Raw genomic sequence first — 26,800 nt, 5'->3', positions numbered from 1 at the left:
TACATGTCAACTTTTTCTATTATGTATGGAATTTCCGAGAACCATTTTTTGAAAGACTATTTTTATACAATATAATTTTATGAGAACTTTGTCCACACTGAGATAACTACAATTATGTGAGACTTTATGTGTCTTGTTCCATTGGTCTTTTTCTGTGTTTTTGTGCCAAAACCACATAATTTTTGTTACTGTAGATCTGCAGTAAATTGTAAAGCCTATCTCTGACTTCATTTTTCTTGATGAGGATTGCTTTGAGTATTTTGAACCTCTTATTTTTCTAATAAATTAAATGACAACTTTTTCTATTTCTATATAAAGAACATCATTAGACTATGAGTATTGTATTAAATCTATGTATTGCTTTTGGTAGTATACATATTATAAAAATATTAATTTTCCTTGTCCAAAAACATTGGTGTTATTTCCATATTCTTGTGTCTTTTTCAACTTTATTCATCAGTGCTTTGTAATTTTCACTGTTATCTGCTTTTGCCTATTTGTTAGATTGATTCCCAATTATTTTAATTCATTTTTTTGAGGCTATTGGGATTGGAACAGTTTCTTTAATTCCTCTTTTGGATGGTTAAGCATTGGTGTATAAAATTGCAATGAATTTGAATTTATTAATTTTTTTTCTTTTGTGGTCCTGGGGATCGAACCCAGGGCCTTGTGCATGCAAGACAAGCACTCTACCAACTGAGCTATCTCCCCAGCCCTGAACTTATTAATTTTTTATTCTGCTATATTGAAGAATATGTTTATGAGTCCTGAAATTTTCTGATGGAAAACTTCTATGTATGGAATGTTTTGCTGGCAATAGGAACAGATTTAGTTCTTTTTTACCTGTTCATATTTTTAAATATTTTTATTTTGTCTAATTGCACTGTCCTGGTTTTCTGGAAATATTTTGAAGGGAAGTGTTGAAAGAGGGCATGTCTGTCTTTTCCTCTGTCAAAAAAAATTGATTGAAATTTTTCTCCACATAGAATTAGTTTAGTCTAGACTTCATCAAATAGAGCTTTTCCAATGTTAATACATGTTTCTGGTATTCCTCGATTTTTATTTTGTAGTGTTTTGAGAATGAGTGGATGCAAAATTTTGCCAAATGCTTTTACTTCATCTATTGATGAAGTAAGTAATAGGTATGTCATTCTTGTCTTTAACTCTTTTGATGTGATGAATTAAAGTTAGTAATTTTATATACTGAACCAGGTTCACATTCCTAGAATGAACTGCATTTAATTTTGGTGCACTCCTTCAAATATAGTTTTATATGTGATTTACCAGCATTTTATTAATATGTTTTGTGTTTATCTTCAAAATGGATTTTGACCAAAAATTTTCCTTCATTGTATCTTTTTGATTTCAGTATCAGAGTGATACTAGCTTCAAGGAATGAATTTGGAAAGGTATCCTTCTCTTCTGTCATAAAACAATTGGGTAATTTTGGAGGTCTGAAAGAAATTAGATGGGATTCTGTCTGGGACTGGGCTTTTCTTTTGTGGAAGGTTTTGAAAGTGTCTTCAGGTTTATTCTAAAATTGACATATTTAAATTTTATATATCCTCCTGATTTAGTATGATTAAGTCATATGTCTGTAGAAATTTTTTGAGAATTATCTATTTCATTGGAGTATAGAGTATCAAAATTGTATTTGATTATAATCTATTTCAGTAGTGTTCATGTTGATATTTCCTTTTTGCCAAAATATTAGTTAATGGAGTTTCTTGTATTTCTTCATTAGCATTACTATAGCTCTATAAATTTTACTTATTTTTTCAAAAAATGAATTTTGTGTCAGGTCATTTTTCTTAATATATATTTTATTTTCATTGAATTTAGTTATAATTTTAATTATTTCCAATCTTCTTCTTTTGTTATTTTCTTCTTTTCAAATGGCTTTGAGATATACATTATTATATTTATTTAGTGACTTTCTACTTTTTTATTGAAAAAGCTCTATGTAGTAAACTTTCCTCTTAATACTGCAAACATAGTATCCACGAAAAGTTTGTATATGGTGTTATTATCATACATTCCTAAGTATTTTTTTTACTTTCTCCCTGATATTTTCTTGTATACATCAATCAATAGCATATTATTAAACCTCCAGGTGATACATTAGCTTTTGATTTAATTTTATTTTTGATTTCCAAATTCCTATCCTTATGACCAAATAGAATTCAAAAAAACCTCTATTTTTTTATTTGCTAAGAAATACTTTGTAGGCTGTGTGGTCTATTTCTGAGAAGAATCCATGTGTTGCTAAGAAGAAAGTATATTCAATCTTTGATGAATGAAATATTCCATATATGTTTGTTAGTCAAAATTATTAATTGCATTTCTACATCATTTTTACTTACATTTTGCTTGAGGATCTACGCAATGATGAGAGATGTGTATTAAACTTACCCAATGCTATTGTGTTGTGATCTCTTTGATTATTGAGTGTAAGAGTGGTTTTCTTGATATATGTAGATTCTCCATTTTGGGGGCATAAATATTTATGACTGTTTACTTCTTGTTGATATAAATTTCCCTTAAAAAGCACAAAAAAGGCATTCTTTGTAACTTTTGATTAACTTTGGCTTGATGTCCACTTCACCTGATATGAGGATAGAAACCCCTACTTTATATGTAATACCTGCAGGGATACAATTTTCCCATTGTTTTACCATCAGTCTGTGGAGCTCTTTGCTTTTTTATCTCAAAATACAGAGCAAGAAAAAATATGCTTCTAAAACTCAAAAAAAATTTTTTCAAGATGACAGAATAGACAAGATAGCTTTTCTGCCTGCTCTGTTGAGAGAAAACAAGAAATCAGACAGGTAGTTCTCAGCTAAATGGGTGAACAACAACAACAACAAAAGGAAAGACTTTACTTAAATTAAAACTGGATTTTCTGAGCAGACCAGAAACTCAAATGTTGGATAACATAAAATAAGGAATAAAATTCCAGCGTTTTCTATGCAGTGTTTTCGTGCGAGCCCCTGACTCGCGCACGTGTTAGACTCCTTGGTCCGTGTATGCAGTGTTTTCTATGCAGGCAGAAAACACAAGCAAAGGTGGTCTGTCCACTAGAAAAGTGGAGTGATAAGTTTACTAAATATCCCACATTTTTAGGAAGCCAGTGCAGAGTGAAGCTTCATGCTCATCATTACCCTGCATAAAACTGTTAGGAAGAGAAGCTGTGAAACTTTTGAACTACCACAGAAAGAATTTGTTAACTTTTCATGGATATTATTTCTCTTTTTTTTTTTCCCTGTTTAGTTGTGGCCATAATGGTACATAAATATTTGTACATACTCATATTTTTTCTCATATCTAAAATTTTTGAAGGGAGTTATTTGTTATGTACCAGTGTGTTAAGGACTAGAATATTTGAATGTGTTTTTTAAAAATTTTGCTCAGTATTCTTTATCTATTTATATTTTTAAATTTATGCTATATATATTATTTTCTTATATGATTTTGTTTCCCTTCATTTTTCTCTCTCTTTTCTTCTGCTAACAGCCATTCTCTATTGTTCACACTTTCATTCATCTTTCAAATTTTTACTTCTATCTTTTCTCCTCTCCCCACATAATCATCTCACTCTATATAACTTCTATTCTGTCTCTCTTCAGCATTTGAAATTGTAAAACTTACTGCAATCTTTCTGTTTTTATTATAGGCGATATCTGAACATACCATTTATGTGTATTGTGATAATTAACATTTTAGATATCAGAATTAGAACTATTTATTTTAATGGTTCACATGTTTTGCATTGCATGCTGTTATTTTTTGTCTACTGCTAAGCAAGGTGTTCCTGGAAGCATACAGGGACATTAGAAGTACACACAGTAGAAACTCTAATTCCTCAGAACCATATATTTAGATGGATAGACACACAAATGCATAAAAAATTCAGAGAAAAAATCTCCCCAAACAAACCAAGATACTCAATAAACAGAATGAATTGAGAGCAAAGTGGAAGAAATATCAGAGAAGGAATATATAATGTAAATAAATTGATCTGCAAAGTAAGGATCAGGGTGGGGACTGAAATCAGATAGAAAATACAGAAAGTGAAAGAACATTTTATTAAACATATAGAGACTCTGAAAGTAAAACCAAGCATAACTTCTCAAAATAAAGAAATCAATACCAAAAAAATTTTTTTTCTTGGGAGCATCAACAACAGATGAGCTCACTTGGAAAGTAGAGTTTCAGGCTCTTAAGACAAAACATAAAACATAAAAAATGAAGCTGACCATGGAAATAAGATGTTAGAAGACCATGAATAGAACTTCCAAGAAATATGGGGTAACCTGAAAAGACCAAATTTTAATCTTATTGAGATTGATGAAAGCTTGGAGATACAAATGAAATAAAAAGAAATAATGTCACAAAAATTTTGAAATATTAAGAATTAAATGGAAAGTGAAATACAGAAAACTAACAGGACCCCAAATACACAAAATTATATGACACAAAATATGGTACATTATTATGAAAATGCATCACATACAAATATATGTAGAATTATAAAGTCTGATAGAGAAAAATGGCAATTAAGATTTAGACAGAAAAATAATCCAGGCCTCAGCTGATCTCAAAAACCAGACCCTCAAAACAAGGATGTCTTGGAATAATATATACCAAGTTCTAAAAAAAACTGTTCTCATCCAGCTTACTATAACTTATAAAAGTGAGTTTCATATTTGAAAATGAAATAAAAATCCTCCATGGTAAGCAGCTGTTAAATAAATTCAAAACTAAAAAACCCACACTATAAGACATACTCAATAAGATATTTCATTAAAGATAAGAGAACACCAGCAAAGGGAGGGATTGAGCAAAAAGAACAGTGAATTAGTGGATAAACTATTTCAAATTAAAAATCAGATATAAATCAAAATGATGATGAATAAAAATCATATTGCTATATTATCCTGAGAAGAAAATAGCTTATCCCAATTAATTGAAAGACATAGAATGACAGACTGGATTAAAATACAAGACCCAACAACATTGTGTCTCCAAGAGACTTACCTCTTTGGCAAATATATTCACAGCATGAAGGCCAAAGGATTGGAAGTATATTATTCACATGAACCTGGTAAACATGCAGGAGTTCCCTTCCCATTTCAGATTCAGTGGACTTCAAACTACAGTTAATCAGAAGAAACAATGAAGGTCATTTCATACTTCCTAAGGGAATTTTACACCAATGAGGAAACAATTGTAAATACTTGTGGCCCAAACAATGTAAAGTCTATATACAATACATTATACAAACCATTCTCAATTTCACAATGAAAAATAGCACAAAACAATAATACTGGGTGATTTTAACACAACTCTCTCACATTGGATTGATCCTCCAAACAAAAATGAAATAAACAAGTTATACAAAGAAAAATACAATTAGTAATTAAACTTAAAATATTTATGTATATATATATAGTGTATTATCTATCAACATGCAAATATACTTTCTTCACAAAAGCAAGTGGATGCTTCTCTAAAATGGACCATATATTGGTCACAAAGTATCTCTAAGCAAATAAAAAATTAGAGATAATACATTGTACCCTATCAGATAATAATACAATGAAATTATAAGCCATTGATAAAATAAAAAAAATAGAAACTATTCTAACACCTGGAACTAAATAATATGCTGTTGAATTAAAAATGGATAGAAATAAATAAGGGATGAAATGTAAAATTACTTAGAGGACAATAAAAATAGCAATAAAACATCAAATTCACTATGACACTATGAAATCAGTGCTAATAGAAAATTTTATTATATTAGGATTATTTATTAAAAGAATAGAATGTCACCAAATAAATAACCTAATATTATATCTAAGTGTCCTAAAAAAGAACAAATCATAAATGAAAGCAGAAGAGAGAAATTAATTAAAATCTCAGCTGAAATAGAAGAAATTGAAAAAGGACCAATTCAAATAATCCACAAAAGTTATTTATTTTAAAAAATAAATAAATTGATTAACCCATATGAAATCTAACAAAAAAAGAGAAAAATTCAATCTACAAAAATTCATGGTGAAAAAATATCACAATGGACACTACTGAAATACACACAATATTCACAACCTAGTTGAATATTTATACTTTCAAAAAATAGAAAATCACAAAAAAATCAACAAATTTCTACAAACATATGACTGACACATGTTGAATCAGGAGAAAATAGAAAATATAAACAGATAAATTTTAACCAATGACAATTAAAGGCACTATCAAAACCCTACCAACTAAGCAAAGCAAAGCCAAGAACCAACAGACTCTCAGCCAAGTTCTACCAGACCTTCAAATAAGCACAAAAACCAATTATCCTAAAATGATTTCATGAAATAGAAAAGTAGGAAACTCTTTCAAAGTCATTCTATGAAGCTTTGATGTTACCCTGATACCAAAACAAAGACACATCAAAGGAAAGAAATTTTCATACCAATAAACCTGATAATTATACATGCAAACATTCTCTAAAATTCCAGAATCTTGCAGACAAATACAAGGGGGATTCATCCCAGGTATGCAAAGATGACTCCACATACAAATTTAATAGATGAAATTTATGATATCAATAGACTTAAAGATAAGAATCTTATGCTTATATCAGAGATGTGCAAAAACCATTTGCCTAAATACACAATCAACTTATGTTCAAAACACAAGAAAAGATAGGGATAGTAGAAACATACCTTAACATTTTAAAAATTATACATGCTAACCCCAAGAAAAACATCAATCTGAGATGAGATATATTGAAACCATTCCCTCTTAGAACTGGAATAAGACAGAGATGCCATCATTCATCACTCCTATCCAACATTGTCTTAGTAACTCTAAGAAAGATATTAAAGGAATACAATTTGGAAATTTTTCCTGTTTGATAAGTACATGATTCTAGATTTAGAAGATCCAAAAAACTCTACCAGAAAACTTCTAGAACTCATGAAGATATTCGGAAAAGTAACATGATATAAAATAAACACCTATAAATCAATTATATTCCTAACAGATGAATAAACTAAAATAGTAATTAAAGAAACTATCACAGTTATAATAGCCTCAAAATATTTGGGAATATATCTAGCAAAAGATGTGAAATATTACTACAATGAAAACAATACAATAAAGGAAGAAATCTGAGAATACCTTAGAAGAAAGAAAGATTACCCACTCATTTCTTGGAAAGGCAAATTCACATTGGCAAATGGTCATAAAACAAAATGTGCTATACAGATAAATTGAAATTTCAATTAATATTCTTATGACACTTTTACAGACTCAGAAAATACAGCCATGACATTCCTTTGAAAAATAAGATGTTTATAATGGTTAAATTAATACGCAGGAAGAAAATGAAGCAGAAGGCATCACAATACCAAACATTAAATTGTAATACAGAGGTATTGTATCACAAACATATTGGTACTGGAACAAATGCAGACATGAAGACCAATGGTATGAAATAGAACACATGGAGACACACACACAAAAATAGAATTATCTCATATTAAATGGAGGCACCATAAATACATTGAAGAAAATATAGCCTTTTCAATAAATGGTACAGAAAAACAGGATATCCATCTGTAAGAAAATGAAATTAGACACCTATATCTCAATCTGTGTAAAATTCAATTCTACAAGATCAGAGATCAGGTACCTAAGTATCACAGAAAATACCTTGCCCCAACTAGAAAAAATATACACCTAAATCTCTATCATAACATTTTCTTCTATAAGATGCAGGGTCTCTGGTCTGATTCCGAGGTCCTTGATCCATTTTGAGTTGAGTTTTGTGCAGGGTGAGAGATAGGGATTTAGTTTCATTCTGTTGCATGTAGTTTTCCAGTTTTCCCAGCACCATTTGTTGAAGAGGCTATCTTTTCTCCATTGCATATTTTTGGCACCTTTGTCTAGTATGAGAAAATTGTATTTATTTGGGTTTGTGTCCATGTCCTCTATTCTGTACCATTGATCTACCTGTCTATTTTAGTACCAATACCATGCCATTTTTGTTACTATTGCTTTGTAGTAGAGTTGAAAATCTGGTATTGCAATACCCCCTTTTCACTCTTCCTGCTAAGTATTGCTTTAGCTATTCTGGGTTTCTTATTCTTCCAGGTGAATTTCATAATTGCTTGCTCTATTTCTGTAAGGTACACCATTGGGATTTTAATTGGAATTGCATTGAATCTGTATAGCACACTTTGAAGTATGGCCATTTTGACAATATTAATTCTGCCTATCCAAGAACATGGGAGATCTTTCCATCTTCTAAGGTTTTCTTTAATTTCTTTCTTTAGTGTTCTGTAGTTCTCATTGTAGAGATCCTTCACCTCTTTTGTGAGATTGATTCCCAAGTATTTTATTTTTTTCAATGCTATTATTTATGGGGTACTTTTCCTAATTTCTCCTTCTGAAGATTCATCACTTATGTATAAAAATGTATTGGATTTATGAGCATTGATCTTGTAACCCACTACTTTACTGAATTCACTTATGAATTCTAAGAGTTTTCTGGTGGAATTTCCAGGTTCCTCTAAATATATAATCATATCATCAACAGGGATAGTTTGAGTTCTTCTTTTCCAATTCGTATCCCTTTAAATTCTTTGGTTTGTCTAATTGCTCTGGCTAGAGTCTCAAGAACGATGTTGAATAGAAGTGGTGAAATAGGGCATCCCTGCCTTGTTCCAGTTTTTAGAGGGAATGCTTTCAGTTTTTAACCATTTAGAATGATTTGGCCATGGGCTTAGTGTAGATGGCCTTTACAATGTTAAGGAATGTTCCCACTACCCCAACTTTTTCTAGTGTTTTGAGCATGAAGGGATGCTGTATTTTATCAAATGCTTTTTCTGCATCTATTGAAATAATCATGTGATTCTTAACTTTAAGTCTATTGATATGGTGAATGACATTTACTGATTTCTGGATGTTGAACCAACCTTGCATCCCTGGGATAAAACCCACTTGATGGTGGTGCACTATCTTTTTAATATATTTTTGTATGCGATTTGCTAAAATTTTGTTGAGAATTTTTGCGTCGATGTTCATTAAGGATATTGGTCTGAAATTTTCTTTTCTCCAAGTATCTCTGTCTGGTTTAGATATCAGGGTGATATTGGCTTCTTAGAATGAGTTTGGGAGGGTTCCCTCCTTTTCTATTTCATGGAATACTTTGAGAAGTATTGGAATAAGCTCTTCTTTAAAGGTTTTATAGAACTCGGCTGAGAACCTATCTGGTTCCGGACTTTTCTTTGTTGGTAGGCTTTTGATGGCCTCTTCTATTTCATTGCTTGAAATTGATTTATTTAAGTTTTGTATGTCCTCCTCGTACAGTTTAGGTAATTCATATGTCTCTAGAAACTTGTTGATGTCTTCGAGGTTTTCTGTTATGTTGGAGTATAGATTTTCAAAATAGCTTCTAATGATGTTTTGTATTTCACTCATGTCTGTTGTGATATTTCCTTGTTCATTCCGAATTTTAGTAATTTGAGTTTTCTCCCTCTTTCTCTTTGTTAGTGTGGCTAAGGGCTTATCAATTTTGTTTATTTTTTCAAAGAACCAACTATTTTGTTAATTTTTCCGATTGTTTCTTTTGTTTCAATTTCGTTGATTTCGGCTCTGATTTTAACTATTTCCTGTCTTCTACTACTTTTGGTGTTGGTCTGCTCTTCTTTTTCTACGGCTTTGAACTATAGTGTTAAGTCATTTATTTGTTGATTTCTACTTCTTTTGTTGAATGAGCCCCATGAAATAAATCTTCCTCTAAGTACTGCTTTCATAGTGTCCCAGAGATTTTGATACAATGTGTCTTTGTTCTCATTTACTTCTAAGAATTTTTTTATTTCCCTCCTGATGTCCTTGTTATCCATTCATCAAATAATAGTGTATTATTTAATCTCCTGGTTTTGGAGAAGTTTCTGTTTATTATTCTGTCACTTATTTCTAATTTCAATCCATTATGATCTGATAGAGTACAAGGTAGTATCTCTATCTTCTTGTACTTGCTAACAATAGCTTTGTGGCATGAAACATGGTCTATTTTAGAGAAGGATCCATGTGCTGCTGAGAAGAAAGTGTATTCGTTCTTTGTTGAATGGTATATTCTATATAAGTCAGTTAAGTCTAAATTGTTGATTGTGTTATTGAGATCTATGGTTTCTTTATTCAATTTTTGTTTGGACTATCTATCCAGTGGTGAGAGAGGTTTGTTAACATCACCTAGTATTATTATGTTGTGGTCTATTTGATTTCTGGAATTGAGAAGGATTTGTTTGACGTACATGGATGAGCCAATGTTTGGGGCATAGATATTTATGATTGTTATGTCTTGCTGATTTATGCTTCCCTTAAGCAGTATGTAATGTCCTTCTTTATCCCTTCTGACTAGTTTTGGCTTGAAGTCCACATTATCTGAAATGAGGATGGATACTCCAGCTTCTTTGCTGTGTCTGTGTGCATGGTATGTTTTTTCTCATCCTTTCACCTTTAGTCTATGGGTATCTCTTTCTATGAGATGAGTGTCTTGCAGGCAGCAAATTGTTGGATTTTTCTTTTTAATCCAATCTGCCAGTCTATGTCTTTTGATTGATGAGTTCAGGCCATTAACATTCAGGGTTATTATTGTGATATGATTTGTATTTCCAGTCATTTGACTCATTTTTGTTTTTTGACATGACTTCGTTTCTCCTTTCTTTGGCTATTCCTTTAGGCTAGTTTCTCCCATTTCTGATTTGCATCGTTGTTTTTCACCTCTTCCTCATGGAATCGTTTGCTGATAATATTCTGTAATTCTGGCTTTCTTTTTGTAAATTCCTTTAGCTTTTGTTTATCATGGAAGGATTTTATTTCATCGTCAAATCTGAAAGTAAGTTTTGCTGGGTATAAGATTCTTGGTTGGCATCCATTTTCTTTCACGGCTTGAAAAATGTTGTTCCAGGCCCTTCTAGCTTTTAGGGTCTGGATTGAAAAATCTGCTGATATTCTTATTGGCTTCCCCCTGAATGTAATTTGATTCATTTCTCTCGCGGCCTTTAAAATTCTGTCTTTATTTTCTATGTTAGGTATTTTCATAATAATGTGCCTTGGTGTGTGTCTGTTGTAATTTTGTATGTTTGGAGTCCTATATGCCTCTTGTACTTGGTTTTCCATTTCATTCTTCAGATTTGGGAAATTTTCTGATATTATTTCATTGAATAGATTGTTCATTTCTTTGGTTTGTTTCTCTAAGCCTTCCTCAATCCCAATAATTCTTAAATTTGGCCTTTTCATGATATCTCATAGTTCTTGTAGATTCTGTTCATGATTTCTTACCATCTTCTCTGTTTGGTCCACTTTGTTTTCAAGGTTAAATATTTTTTCTTCAGTATCTGAGATTCTGTCTTCCAGGTGTTCTATCCTATTGGTTATGCTTTCTATGGAGTTTTTAACTTGGTTTATTGTTTCCTTCATTTCAAGGATTTGTTTTTTTTTTTTTTCTGTATCTCTAACTCTTTATTGAAATGATCTCTTGCTTCCTGTGTTTTCTCTTTTAACTGTTGATTGGTGCGATCATTTAATGCCTGCATTTGCTCTTTCATCTCATCTTTCAATGCCTGCATTTGTTCTTTCATCTCCTCATTTGCTTCTCTGATTGTTTTAATTATGCACATTCTGAACTCCCTTTCTGACATTTCTTCTGCTGTGCTGTCGTTGGGTTTTATTGATATAGTATCAATTTTGTTTGTTTGGGACATTTTCTTCCCTTGTTTCCTCATATTGGTCAGATGTCAGTGGGACTCTCTGATATTGCAGGTTTCCTCTATTGGCTTATAGTGTCCCTGTAGATTTCCAGTGTATCTCCTCCCAGCCTTCAGTAGCCTGAATTCTTGGAGTAACTTGATAATGCAGTGCTTCCAAAGAAAGCTGTACCTAGCCTGCTACTGGTTCCAGGGCTTGGAGCTGGCTCTGTGTGGAAAGGCTCTCACTGGGTGGCCTGCTCCGAGAAGCTGGCCATGTGGGAGGAGCCCACTGCCAGAATGCACAGGGCTGCCTGGAGACGACTCTAGCTGCCCTGCCCTACTCTAATAAGCCACCCAAATCCTGGCCTGCACCCAGGCCGAGCTTCACTGGGTGGAGGAGACTCACCCTGTGGCTCTATTTTAGTCCAAGTCTCTCAGTGCCTCCCCTTCTTGAATCCTGGGTTCTGGAGCTACTGGAGATGCAGTCACCCTCTAGTCTGCCATCTTGGATCACCCCATGCCTGCTTGGGGAAGTCCCTGGCTGCCCTGTCCTGGTCCCTAAAGCAAACTGCAGCTGCGCTGGAGCTTGCTGTGCTGGCTCAGGGACTTGAAGCTGGTTCTGTGAAGAAAGGCTCTCACTGGGGGGCCTGCTCCGAGAAGTTGGAGAATCTGGCCCTGTGGGAGAAGCCCACTGCCGGAGTGCGCAGGGCTGCCTGGGGAAGAATCTAGCTGCCTTGCCCTACTCTAATAAGCCACCCGTTTCTGAACCTGCTGCCCGGGCCGAGCTTCACTGGGTGGGAGAGACTCACCCCATGGCTCTATTTTAGTCCTAGTCTCTCAAAGCCTCCCCTTCTTGAATCCTGGGTTGCGGGGGCGCCCGGCATATAGAACTCATGCCAAGGGAATGTGCCTGGCGGATAACAGCCCATGCCAGAGGTTGGAAACTTCCTCTGGAAGATGTTGGCAAGGACTCGTCGTAAGTTGGGCTCTGCTAAGGCCTTCCTTGGAAGACGCTGGCAAGGACTCGTCGTAAGTTGAGTAAAGCCGGAGCCCCTTCTTTAAAATATTGACTTTTTCCCTTTCTTGTTTTTCTAATGGAAGCTCACTTTGCTACAGTGAGTGATTATGCTCAATAAAGCTTCTCAGTTGAGGGATGGTAGGAACACAAACAATTCAAATCATTTCCAACAAAATAAGTTCAATTGATTACACTAAACACTAATTTTCCTATGGGGAACGCTGAACATTCTGAAGCAACATGTTTTGTGATGTTGTTGTTAGCTTTAGGTAAATGTTAAATCTTAAAGAAAAATGTGCGTCAGCATGTTCTGTAGGTTTCGGGTCAAGAAGAGCCCATTACGGAAAAATGTTAAGTGTCAGGTGGCACCAGTTGGCTGATTTTACAACCTAACTTCTGTTATCTATTGAAACTTTTAAAGAAGTGGGAGCAAGGGTATATAAGCTGTAAAGGAGTTCAATAAAGTTGTCAGCATTCCAACACTGACCCGAGTCCGTGTGGTTTGCTGTCCATCGCCGACGCTGCGCCGCTTAATTCTTTGGGGGCTTTTGCTTTTCAGGCCATCGAGGACCCTTGGACTCTGCTGCTAGGGCTGGTCCCCGGCACTGGGTTCTGGAGCAATTGGAGATGCAGTCACCCTCTAGTCCACCATCTTGGATCACCCCCACAAAGCTTGTTCACAAAAAGGAAACAATCAATAACATAAATTGAGATTCTACAGAATGGGAGAAAGTCTGTGCCACCTGCACCTCAGATGCACCATTACTCTCCAGGAAATATAAAGATTTCAAAAAACTTAACATCCCCAAAACATATAACCAAAACACTAAATGGACAAAGGATATGTACAGAACCTTCACTGAAAGGAAATGCAAATGATAAAGAAATATATTTTAAAAGTACAACATTCTTAGCAATTTGAAAAATATATATTAAAACTACACAGATTTAATCCAGCTACAGTTACAGTGGCAAAAATAAAGAATACAAGTAACAATAAATGTTCATGAGGATGTGGGGGAAAAGGTACACACATATGCTGGGGAGACTACAAATTGGTACAATCACTATGAAAAGCATATAGATTCCTCAGAAAACTTAGGATAAAACCACCATTTGATCTGATTTTCCCACTCATTAACATATAACAAAAGGACTTAAAATCAACACACTGTAGTGATGTGGCAAAGTTTATAGCAACTCATTTCACAATAGCTAAGCTATGAAACCAATTTAGATGTCCTTCAATAGATGAATGGTTAAAGAAAATATATTAAATTTTACCAATGTATAATTGCTCAGCCATTAAAAAAATGAAGTTGTGACATTGGTTTTAAGTAAATGGAAATGTAGGTTACAATGCTAAGGAATATTAATCATTCCTCCATCAGCAAAGGGTGAATATTTTCTCTGCTATGTGGGTGCTGATTCACAATAGGTGGGAAGGGAGAAGTGTAGGTTCAAATTGTACAGGGGGTTGGGGCATGGAAATGGGAAGATAATAGAATGAGTGGCACATTATTATCCTATATTCATACATGAATACAGTACCATTAAAATACCATGTAATGTACAGTCATAGAAATGGGAAGTTATATTCCACTTGTGTATATGTCAAAATACATTCTGCGGTCATGTGTAACTAAAAAGAACAAAAAAGGAATAACATTAAAAAGCTCAAAAAGAGCATAAGTGAGAAAAAAAAGTGTGTGTGTGTGTGTGTGTGTATAGCAGTCCTTGAATCAATCAGTAGAAATTCAAACAGAACAAAAAATAATTAAGAAAGAGCAAAATTAAACAAGAGCAAAAAAAGGAAAATCTTGGTGAAAAGTTGATAAAGTAAGAAATTAAGGAGTCCTTTCCAAATATGTTTTTTCTCTGTGCTCAAATGATTTTCTTATTTCTTTTTGAGTGATGAGCTAAGGCAGGTGTTTGAGCAATGTTTTGTGGAGTCCTTTTTTATATTGTGTTATATGTCAAATTGACACTTGGGGGTTAAGACTTCCAAACTTCCATTTTTGAGATATTATGTGGGCAGGGCATGCTGAAAGCCCTCTGGTGGAGCAGCTGGCTAAAACCTGCAGAATTGACATTAAACAAGCATACCAGGACAACTGGGCTATTGCTGGGCAGGTAAGAAGGAAGCTGGGTGAGGTGGTGCAATAGATTTTTAGTTGGCCAGCTGGTAGAGTTTGGTTTGGCAAGGCATTGAAGAGGTAAGCTGGTCAGTCTGCATAGCAAAAGAGCTGACTGGGTCATGTGGGCTAGTCTACATAACGGGTGGCCAAGCAGCCTGGGATGAAGCTGCCTGGCAAATGCTTATTTATGTCTGACAGGCTATCTGACTTGTCCAGATGGTTCAGTGCCCAGTAATGGGCCTTGAAGGCTGGTGATGTAGCAGTATGCTTGTTCAGGTAGGCCTCGTGGAAGTGGATGCCTAGTAGTTTGGGCTGTGGCCTGGCAGTGGAATTTCAGTCTCACTAGGTGGGATAGTGGGTTTTTCAGGGGTTTTGGGTACAAGAAGACTGGGAATTGTGAGGTCAGGAGGACCAAGTGGTTTCTATAATGGTTCAGAAGTGGGCATTTGCCAGGATTTTTGCATACAGCAAGAGTCTGGTATGTGGCACATTCCATGAACATGCACGATTTCTGCATGAACACAAAGTAAAATGATTCCAACTTCTAATATGTTTGAATATTTATTAATATTTTATTTGATTTTTTACCCATGCAAGGCAGTAACATAGTTTTATATATCACATGTAGTGTAACTTCTTCTAATTAGTATCCCATTGTTTTGACTGTACACTATGTGAAGTTTCACTGATAGTTTATTCATATGTGAACATAGAAAAATTAATTATTTAATGCCAAGATATATTTATTGTGCCAATTCATGTTATGCATGGTATTTGCATAATGTGCCATATGAAAATGGAGCAAAGACTGTAAGATATCTCCTTTTGAACTGCACATACTAATATATTTATCAAACTCTTTTGTACATGACTCTCATAATATGATTCAATTTTATGCACTGGTAAATGTATAGAAGTGACATTCAACAATGCAAGGCATGACCATACAAATATATGTACATTCCATCACATTTGATTTTCCTGCTGACTTGATTACTATTAATTCAGTGATGCCTAAAAATCTCTATATCAATAATGACAAATTTTTCTTCAATCCCAGCCCATGAATTATGAATTACACAATGGAGGAAACATCATTCCACCTGCATATGATCACTGAATTTTAACTTAGTTAAAATTAAGATTCTTTATAATGGTTACTATTTGTCTGGTTTTTCTTTTTCTTTTTTTCTGAGAGCCTAATAATCTGAACTTCTGTGTAATCAATTGAACAATTACAGTAAATGTAAATGTGTCTTTCCCTACATTTTTGTGTGTTTTTGATGTGTGTATCATATAGATACACATGCATTTAAATAGATGTATGAGGTTTGCATGCCTCTGATGATCATACAAATATTTGAAAGTGTATTAATTTTATGGAAGGTGAAGGAAGATGGAAATATAAAAAAACTACATAAGCCAAAACTTTCTTGGAAATAGCAGATGTACTCAGAAATATTTTTGTGAATATCAGATTCTCCTCAGAAATATGAGCTATGATTTAGAATATTAGGGTTGACTCCTATCTGTCCACTATGGAAAAATATTCTATCTAGCACCACTGAACAATGCTTCTGTCTCACAAGAGTAATGAATGTATTGCTTTTTTATTCATAAACTCAAGAGTTTATTATTATTTGTGGAAATTCTTGCTATTGAAAATATATCATGCTTACTGTCACAGAGACTAAGAGAAATTACAGCATTTGTGACCATGATAACACAAGAACACAACAATACTCACCCAAACACCAACCCTACAATTTCAGGGGCATGGTTGAAGAGAATATACATCTTGGAAAAAATAAATAATAATCTATGGGAAAAATGGTTCCTAGGAGCTAGTTACATTTTTAGTTATAGTACATCCAGTTTAAGAAATAGTATAAAACACCATGCTTAAGTTTTATATATGTGCAATATGTGTTAATGTGCATGTTGATAGCCACTGTATATTCCCATAAAGAGCCAAATTTCTTCTCACTTTAGCCATCAGGGAAAATCAGTGTTTTGTGTATTTCATATGTATCCTGTTTACTTTTATATTGCAAAATGAAGTCTAATATCTTACAAAATAATTAGTTTTGCTCCCGTATGAATAAAGTCCATGTGATTTATATTCATAGAGAACTCATGAGTATGTGATATACTGAGAAATAAGAGAAGAGACTGAATGCAGATGGATCTATGAAGAAGTAATTGTAAATATATTACCTATGATATTATAGATGCAGTGCATTCTTTGGGTGTGTGAAGTTCAGTTTTGAAGGTTATATCACTATTAGTCTGTTGCATTTCTAAGTATATTCACACCTTTCTGGCAAATCAAGATGCCTGCTTGCTCATGCTCTCATGTTGCTCAGAGGTGTTTGAATGTTTCTCTTGTGATACACTGCCCACATCAGCCCACCATTTGTGTACACACCTAAATAACATTCTTTGGGGGAGTAATGGTGTCAGAACTCGAGGATATTTGTCCACTGAGCTACATCTCCAGCTCTATTTTATTTTATGTAGAGACAGGGTCTTACTGAGTTGCTTACTACCTCACTTTAGCTGAGAATGGCCTTGAACTCAAGATCAACCTCCTGCAGTCTCACAAGCTGCTGGTATTACAGGCATGCACCTGTGCTCAGCAAGAACGCTTTAGAGTTTAATCATGCCTAAAAATATTAAATATAAAATATATGGTTCTTGTTAGGTATTCATGGGTGTTTTTCTATTCCTACCAACAAAGTAAGACTCTAATACATAAATTCTTAAATGAACATTCATGATTTTCATCTGCATGAATTGGAAGCAGATTCCTACTTCTCTTATAGAGCAATATTTATTATGTCAATATATGCTATGGATGACTGTATTTGCACATTTTAATGGAGAAGAGGCTGTTAGTTATTTCAATTCAACCCTGGCAAAAAATAGTGAGTTACATTTAAAAAGCTTCCTTGCAGTTAGCTCTGATCACGTGAAAAAGATGCATAAAAATAAAAAGGCAAAATAACATTTGCCAATGCCAGGTATGACCATACAATATTTCACATTTTTTCACATTCTTTTTATTTTTCTTTTCTTTTTTTAATTATTTTTTTACATTTCAACCTATTGTACACAAATGAGATACAATTACCATTTCTCAGGTTTTATAGGAAGTACAGTCACATCATTTGCAATATCATACATGTATTATTTTTCCTTACCCCAACTCCCTGCCACCACTCACTTTTATTCTGCATAGTCCATCTTTTCTCTATTCTTGCCCCTCTCCCAAACCTGAAATTTATCACTATTCACTCCTCAGAGAAATTATTTGGCCTTTAGATTTTTTGGATTGACTAATCTCACTTAGCATGATATTCTCCAAATGCATCACTTTACCTTCAACTGCCATAATTTTATTCTTCTTTATGGCTAAATAATATTCCACTGTATATGTATACCTAAGTTTCTTTCCCCACATATCTACTGAAGGGTGTCTGGTTTGGTTGCACAATCTAGCTATAGTGAATGAAGCTGATATAAAAAATGATGTTATTGTGTCACAGTAGTATGCTGATTTTAAGTCCTTTGGGTATAGGCCAAAGAAGTGGCATAATTGGAACAAATGGTGTTTCCATTCCAAGTTTCTGACAAATCTCCATACTGTTATTCAGAGTGATTGCACCACTTTGCAACCCTGTCAGCAATGTATAAGTGTACCCTTTTCCCACATTCTGGCCAACACCTATTATTGCTTGTATTATTGATAATTGCCACTCTAATTGGGGTGAGATGAAATATTAGGATAGTATTGATTTGCATTTTTCTTATTACTAGAGATATTGAACATTTTTTCATATGTCTGTTGATTGCTTGTAGATCTGCCATGAAGTATCTGCTCATTTCCTTAGTCCATTAATTAAATGGGTTATTTGTATTCTTGGTGTAAGGTTTTTTTGCTTTATTTATAATTCTGGAGATTAGTGCTCTATCTCAAGTGAGTTTGGCAAAGATTTTCTCCCACACTGTAGGCTCTCTTTTCACATTGTTGACTGTTTTCTATGCTGAGAAATTACTTTTTAGTTTGAATCTATCCCAATTATTGATTCCTGCTTTTATTTATTGTGCTTTGGGAGGTGTGTTAAAGAAGTCTGGTCCTAAGCTGACATGATGAAGATAGGGACTACATTTTCTTCTATTAGATGTAGGTTCTCTGGTCTAAGTCCTAAGTCCTTGATCCATTTTGAGTTGAGTTTTGTGCAGGGTGAGAGATATGGGTTTAATTTTATTTTGCTGCAGATTCCAGTTTTCCCAGCATCATTTGGTGACGATGCTATCTTTTCTCCATTGTATATTTTTGGCACCTTTGTCTAGGAAAATCTATTTATGTGGGTTTGTCTCTGTGTCTTCTATTCTGTACCATTGGTCTATTTGTCTATGTTGGTGACAATACCATGCCATTTTTGTTACTATTGCTCTGTAGTTAAGTTAGAGAACTTAAGTTACTATTGCTCTGTAGTTATTGTTATACCACTTACTTCAGTATTCTTGCTAAGGATTGCTTTATCGATTTTGTGTCTCTTATTCGTTCAAATGAATTTCATGATTGCTTTCTCTATTTCTATGTTGTATGTCATTGAGATTTTAATTCGAATTGCACTGAATATGTATAGTACTTTTGGTAGTATGTCCATTTTGACAATATTGATTCTGTCTACCCATAAACATGGGAGATCTTTCCATCTTCTAAGATTTACTTGAATTTCTTTCTTTAGTGTTCCATAGGTCTCATTGTAGAGGTATGTCACCCTCTTTATTTAATTATTCCCAAGTAATATTTTTTGAGACTATAGTGAATGGGGTAGTTTTCCAAATTTCTGTTTCAGAGGATTTATCATTTATGAATAAAAATGAATAGATTTATGAGCATTGATCTTACATCTTCCCACTTTGTTGAATTCATTTATGAGTTCTAGAAGTTTTCTGGTGGAATTTTTTGACACATCTAAAAATAGAATCATGCCATCAGCAAATAGAGACATTTTGAGTTCTTTTCCCATTTGCATACCTTTAATTTTTTGGTCTAATTTCTCTGGCTAGAGTTTCATGGAGGATTTTGAATAGAACTGGTGAAAGTGGGCATCCCTTTCTTGTTTTTAGGTTTTCTCCATTTAGAATGATGTTGGTCATGGACATAGCATAGACAGCATTTACAATGATGAGGCATGTTTCTACTATCCCTATTTTTTCTAATGTCTTGAGCATGAAGGGGTGCTGTATTTAGCTGTCTAGGATATTGTCCATCCATGGTTGTCTAGAAACAATAATGCTCCTGATTAAAAGATTTTCTTCCATCCCATTCCATTAATCATCAATTACAGAATTTAGGGCACTTGTCATTTCCACCTGCTTCTCTGCTCTGAGTTGCAATTTAAGAATAAGAGTCCTCATACTCGCTATTTTTGCCCATCCTGCTACAATGTAATTATTGTGTAAATTTTTTAAATGTCAATTTGTACCTAATAATTTGAATATTATGGGAGATATTAATATGTATCTTCCATGTGTCAACTTAATGTGCTTGCTTTGTACGTATCCACATGGATATGAAAGGTTTTAAGTGATGGACACATCTCAGCCTATACTCAGTAGAGTCTGGGTATGTTTTGATTTCATCAAAGGTGCCTGAAGGAAACATTTCTCTCCAGGCCTCTCCAAATGATCATTAGAAAATAAACAAGGCTAAAAATTCATTGAAATACCAGATTGTTTTGGAAGTTTTTTTTTGGAAATGTCAGATTGTTCTCAGAAATCTGAACCATAATTTGGAATGTTAAAATTAAATTAGCTGCACTTTGCTTTTACCAAAACTGACCAATGATCTTATCTAATGGAAGAAATTTATTTAGAGTCGAACTATATATTTACAAACACTATTACATTTCATATAAAACAGACAGCATTTCATCATTTTAGACATTATGGTAAAGCAGTGTGTCCTTTTTGATATTGAATATGGTTCCTCACATTTTATCTTAGAGTTTAAAACAAAATAATATTATTTATGAATGAGTTTATAAATACTATATATTATGCTAACCCTGTACAACACGTTTTAAAGTGTTTAGCTTTTTTGTTCAGTGTTTTCCGTATTTTCAAGTGGCACCTTCTTTTTTATTTCAAGTTTTTATTTTATTGCTTCCTTTTATTTTATACATGACACAAGAATACCTTTTGACAAGATTATAAAATCATTGAATATATTTTACTCTAATTAAGATTGAAAGAAAACCACTGGAATTAGAAAATTGACAACATTGTTAATTTCACCTATTTAATTAGAAAGAATACTAATAAAATAAATTGACAGATACACAAATGACTGTTTAGGTGCCCTGATCTCAATGTTAAAGAGAGAATATCTGCATCCTCTTAATGTTTTCTTTACTCTCTAGAAAAACTGAACCTTCAGGAAGAACACAGGATCTAGGGGAAAAAAATACCTTTCTCCATCTTCCCTTTTTTAGTTTCTTCTCTTGTTCTTTTATCCTTCTCTTTCTTCCTTCTTCTACTAACTGGAAATTCTGCCTCTTCCTTTTTAGAAAGCAGTTACTCATTTTGTTAGACCCTTGAAACTTGCCAACACACACCTTTTACTTCATTGAAGGCTGAAGAAGAAATGGGTCACTATTGCTTTTTCTTTATGGTCTAAATCCTTGGAGGGTTATTCAGATAAAAAAAACTTTCTCTTACAAGCTCAACTCTCCAAAAGTTACTGATAATGGCTAAAAATAAAATACATACCAGAAAAAACAACAAAATTGAGCAAGGCTATCTGTTCACAAATTCACTTCTTACTCTCTACTGAGAAGAGCTCAATACACCATCAGGGTTGATATGAGAAGTGTTAGCACTAAAGCCTAGGCTGTATCTATTTGATACATCAAATAGATTAAGGACCTATCTAATGTTGGCAATACTGCAGCATTGCTGAAATACATCATCTAAGATGACACTATACATTGGATTTTCTATCACTAACTTGAACATTCATACATTACATTCAATACCAAAATTAGATATATTGTTGATTAAAAAATAAAATCCTTCTATGAGTCTATGGAGACTGTATTACTAAATTTGCCCAATGGCAAGGATGTGGAAGTACCAGAAACAGTCAAGGTCAGCACCATTATTGACTCATAGAAAAAGTAAAGACTATATCTCATGAGCACTATTTATAATGCACAGAAGTCTAGGTGGAAGTACTAAGATTGTAGGTGTGGGTCTGAGAACATCACATACATCCATACACTCTTAGCAGTTGAATTTCCCCTGCTGCTGGCAGAAGTCTACTGTATCTTCACAGTCACTCATCTCTTCTGACACTCTTCCTCACCACTTCCACATTGGGGAAAACAAGAAAACACCCAACCTCACCACACCTATTTTTTCTCAGGAATTCTGTTGTTGTCAAGCCCATATTTCTCACTCCATTGGATTATATCCTTGAACCCATTCTGTCTAATGAAAAGAGTTTTATTTAATTTAAAACTACTCTAAATTCTCCATGTCTCTTAGTGTTCACATGTTTTTAACATTACCTTTAGTTTTCATCATAATATAGACTACTTCATTCTCATTTACCGCCAATGGATTCTTCTGGATGTTCTCTCATTTATCATGGACACTGAATAAAAGATCTTTTATCAGTAAAACATCAGCTTTGTAAATTATTTAAAAATGTGAAAGTCAAGAACAAATATGATTGTGAATGTATCAAATTGGTAAAAATGGGAGGATAAATCTATACCCAATGATTATCTGGCTAAAACAGCATGAAGATACTGAATGAACAAAAATATTGATTTATGTGAATATAATGGAGAAAAATAATGTAAAATTTATAATACAAAAAAGCAAGTGACCTACTACTGTATAATATCACTTTATAAAGATCCATTTACAAGTAGGATATCCATAGCATTACATATTCTGTGGAAGTTTTTTGATTTTAAGACTTTAACTGTAAAAACTGTATGAACATATTTTGGTTGTTGATTGGAATTGAATTAATTTCCAAGCATAGGAGTCAGGGGTAATAAAATATACCATGTGAAGGAGCATCAGGAGAGACCCAGGGATAAAGAATCAAAAATAAGATAAAATTAAGTACAATAATTATGAATTTTTATAAATAAACTTCTATATACAACACTGTCTATTAATAACTCAATCATTTTACATTTTTTAAAGGAACAAAAATTATATTTTACCCTAAAGTAAATGACTTCATTAGGTTAAGATCCATGTGAAAGTGTGGTTCTTGATTTATTGATTTCATACTGCTTCAATTGAAATTCATTAATATTTCATCAGTTAATAAATGAAAGGTGTTTTACAATTTGCTTTTAAAAGTCCACTACAAGGATATTGGTCTAAAATTTTCTTTCCTTGATGTGTCTTTTCCTGGTTTGGGTATGAGGGTGATATTAACTTCATAGAATGAGTTTAATAGGGTACCTGCTTTGCTATTTCCTGGAATAATTTGAGAAGTATTGGAATGAGTTCTTCTTTGAAGGTCTTGTAGAACTTGGCTGAGAATCTGTCTGGTCCTGGGCTTTTCTTGGATGATAGGTTTTTTTTTTTTTTTTTCTTTTCCATTTTTTTTTATTATTGTAAACAAATGGGATACATGTTGTTTCTGTGTTTCTACATGGAGTAAAGGCATACCATTTGTGTAATCATAAATTTATATAGGGTAATGTTGTTTGATTCATTCTGTTATTTTTTCTCTTTCCCCCACCCCTCCAATCCCTCTTTTCCCTCTATACTGTCCTTCCTTCCTCCATTCTTGCCCCCTCCCTAACCCTAACCCTAACACTTACTCCTCCCACCCCTCATTATGTGTCATCATTCACTTATCAGCAAGATCATATATTCTTTGGTTTTTTGAGATTGGCTTATCTCACTTAGCATGGTATTCTCCAATTGCATCCATTTGCCTGTAAATGCCATAATTTTATCATTCTTTATGGCTGAGTAATATATTATACCACAGTTGTATATATATACCACAGTTTCTTTATCCATTCATCATTTGAAGGGCATCTAGGTTGGTTCCACAATCAGTTGTTGGTTCCACAATTGTTGGTTCCACAATTAGCTGCTCTATTGTGAATTGAGCAGCTAAGAACTTTGATGTGGCTGTATCTCTGTAGTATGTGATTTTAAGTCCTTTGGGTATAGGCCAAGAAGTGAGATAGCTGGGTCAAATGGTGGGTCCATTCCAAGTTTTCTAAGGAATCTCCACACTGCATTCCAGAGTGACTGCACTAATTTGCATCCCCTCCAGCAATGTGTGAGTGTACCTTTTTTCCCACATCCTCACCAACACCTTTGTTGTTTGTATTCTTGCTAATTGCCATTTTAATTGGGGTGAAATGGAATCTTAGGGTAGTTTTGATCTGCATTTCTCTTATTACTAAAGATGGTGAACATTTTTTCATATGTTTGTTGATTGCTTGTAGATATTCTTCTGTGAAGTGTCTGTTCATATCCTTAGCCCATTTGATAATTGGGGTATTTGTATTCTTCATGTAGAGTTTCTTGAGTTCTTTGTATATTCTGGAAATTAGTGCTCCATCTGAAGTATGAGTGGCAAAGTTTTTCTCCCACTCTGTAGGCTCTCTCTTCACATTACTGATAGTTTCCTTTGCTGAGAGAATGCTATTTAGTTTGAATCTGTCCCAGTTATTGGTTCTTGCTTTTATTTCTTGTGTTATGGGAGTCCTCTTAAGCAAGTCTGATACTCAGACAACAAGGTGAAGATTTGGACCTACTTTTTCTTCTATAAGATGCAGTGTCTCTGGTCTGATTTCAAGGTCCTTGATCCATTGTGAGTTGATTTTTCTGCAGGGTGAGAGATAGGGGTTAATTTCATTCTGTTGTATATTGATTTCCAGTTTTCCCAGCACCATTTGTTGAAGAGGCTATCTTTTCTACATTGCATATTTTTGGCACCTTTGTCTAGGATGAGAAAATTGTATTTATTTGGGTATTTGTCCATGTCTTCTATTCTGTACCATTGATCCACCTGTCTATTTTGGTGCCAATACCAGGCAGGCCATTATTGTTACTATCTCTTTGTATTATAGTTGAAGTTCTGGTATTGTGATATCCCCTGCTTCACTCTTCCTGATAAAGATTGCTTTAGGTATTCTGGGTTTCTTATTCTTCCAGATGAATTTCATAATTGCTTGCTCTTTTTTCTGTAAGGTACACCATTGGGATTTTAATTGGAATTGCATTGAATCTGTATAGCACTTTTGGTAGTATGGCCATTTTGACAATATTAATTCTGTCTTTCCAAGAACACGGGAGATCTTTCCATCTTCTAAGATTTTCTTTAATTTCTTTCTTTCGTGTTCTTTAGTTCTTATTGTAGAGGTCTTTCACCTCTTTTGTGAGATTGATTCCCAAGTATTTTATTTTTTTTCAAGTCTATTGTGAATGGGGTAGTTTTCCTAACTTCTCTTTCTGAAGATTCATCACTTATGTATAAAAATGCACTGGATTTATGAGCATTAATCTTATATCCTGCCACTTTACTGAATTCACTTATGAGTTCTAAAAGTTTTCTGGTGGAATTTTCTGGTTCTTCTAAATATATAATCATGTCATCAGCAAATGACAGGATAGTTTGAGTTCTTGTTTTCTTATTCATATCCCTTTAATTTCCTTGGTCTGTCTAATTGCTCTGGCTAGAGTTTCAAGATCAATGTTGAATAAAAGTGGTGAAAGAGGGTATCCCTGCCTTGTTCCATTTTTTAGGGGAAATGCTTTCAGTTCTTCACCATTTAGAATGATATTGGCCATGGGCTTAGCATAGATGGCCTTTAAAATGTTAAGGAATTTTCCCACTATCCCTATGTTTTCTAGTGTTTTGAGCATGAAGGGGTGCTGTATTTTATCAATGCTTTTTCTGCATCTATCAAAATAATCATGTGATTCTTGACTTTAAGTATGTTGATATGGTGATTACATTAATTGATTTCCAGATGTTGAACAAACCTTGCATCCCTGGGATAAAACCCACTTGTTTGTGGTGCACTATCTTTTAAATATATTTTTGTATGTGATTAGCCAAGATTTGGTTGAGAATTTTTGCATCAATGTTCATTAAGAATATTGGTCTGAAATTTTCTTTCCTTGATGTGTCTTTGTCTGGTTTAGGTATCAGGGTGATATTGGCTTTATAGAATATTTCTATTTCATGAAATACTTTGAGAAGTATTGGAATGAACTCTTCTTTAAAGGTTTTGTAGAACTCACTTGAGAACACATCTGGTCTGGGACTTTCCTTTGTTGGTAGGTTTTTGATGACTTCTTCTATTTCATTACTTGAAGTTAATCTATTTAAATTTTTCTATGTCTTTCTTGTTCAGTTTAGGTAATTCACATACCTGTTGATGTCTTTGAGATTTTCTATATTTGTGGAGTATAGATTTTCAAAATACCTTCTAATTATGTTTTATATTTCACTCGTGTCTATTGTGATATTTCCTTGTTCATTCCGAATTTTAGTAATTTGAGCTTTCTCTCTCCTACTCTTTGTTAATGTGGCTGTTTGTTGTTATACTGAGACCAAAGAGATTTTTGTAGATCATGGTGACTATGAAGATAATTGAGGACACTTAAACCATAATGCTTTAGAGGTCATAGAGACTACTAAGAAATACAGACTACCTTGATCATAAAGGCAACACAGATCAAACTCTGCAGGTTATATTCTACTCAGAGAATAGAGGATATACAAGTCATAGTCTAAGCTGAATTAACAATCTGCTAAATTGATACATCCTATTCAGGATGTAGAGATTATATATATCAAAAAGGAAAATAAA

The sequence above is a fragment of the Sciurus vulgaris genome (assembly GCF_902686455.1).
Source record: "Sciurus vulgaris genome assembly, chromosome: 9".
Taxonomy (NCBI): Eukaryota; Metazoa; Chordata; class Mammalia; order Rodentia; family Sciuridae; genus Sciurus; species Sciurus vulgaris.
Note: the sequence above shows the minus strand (reverse complement) of the source record.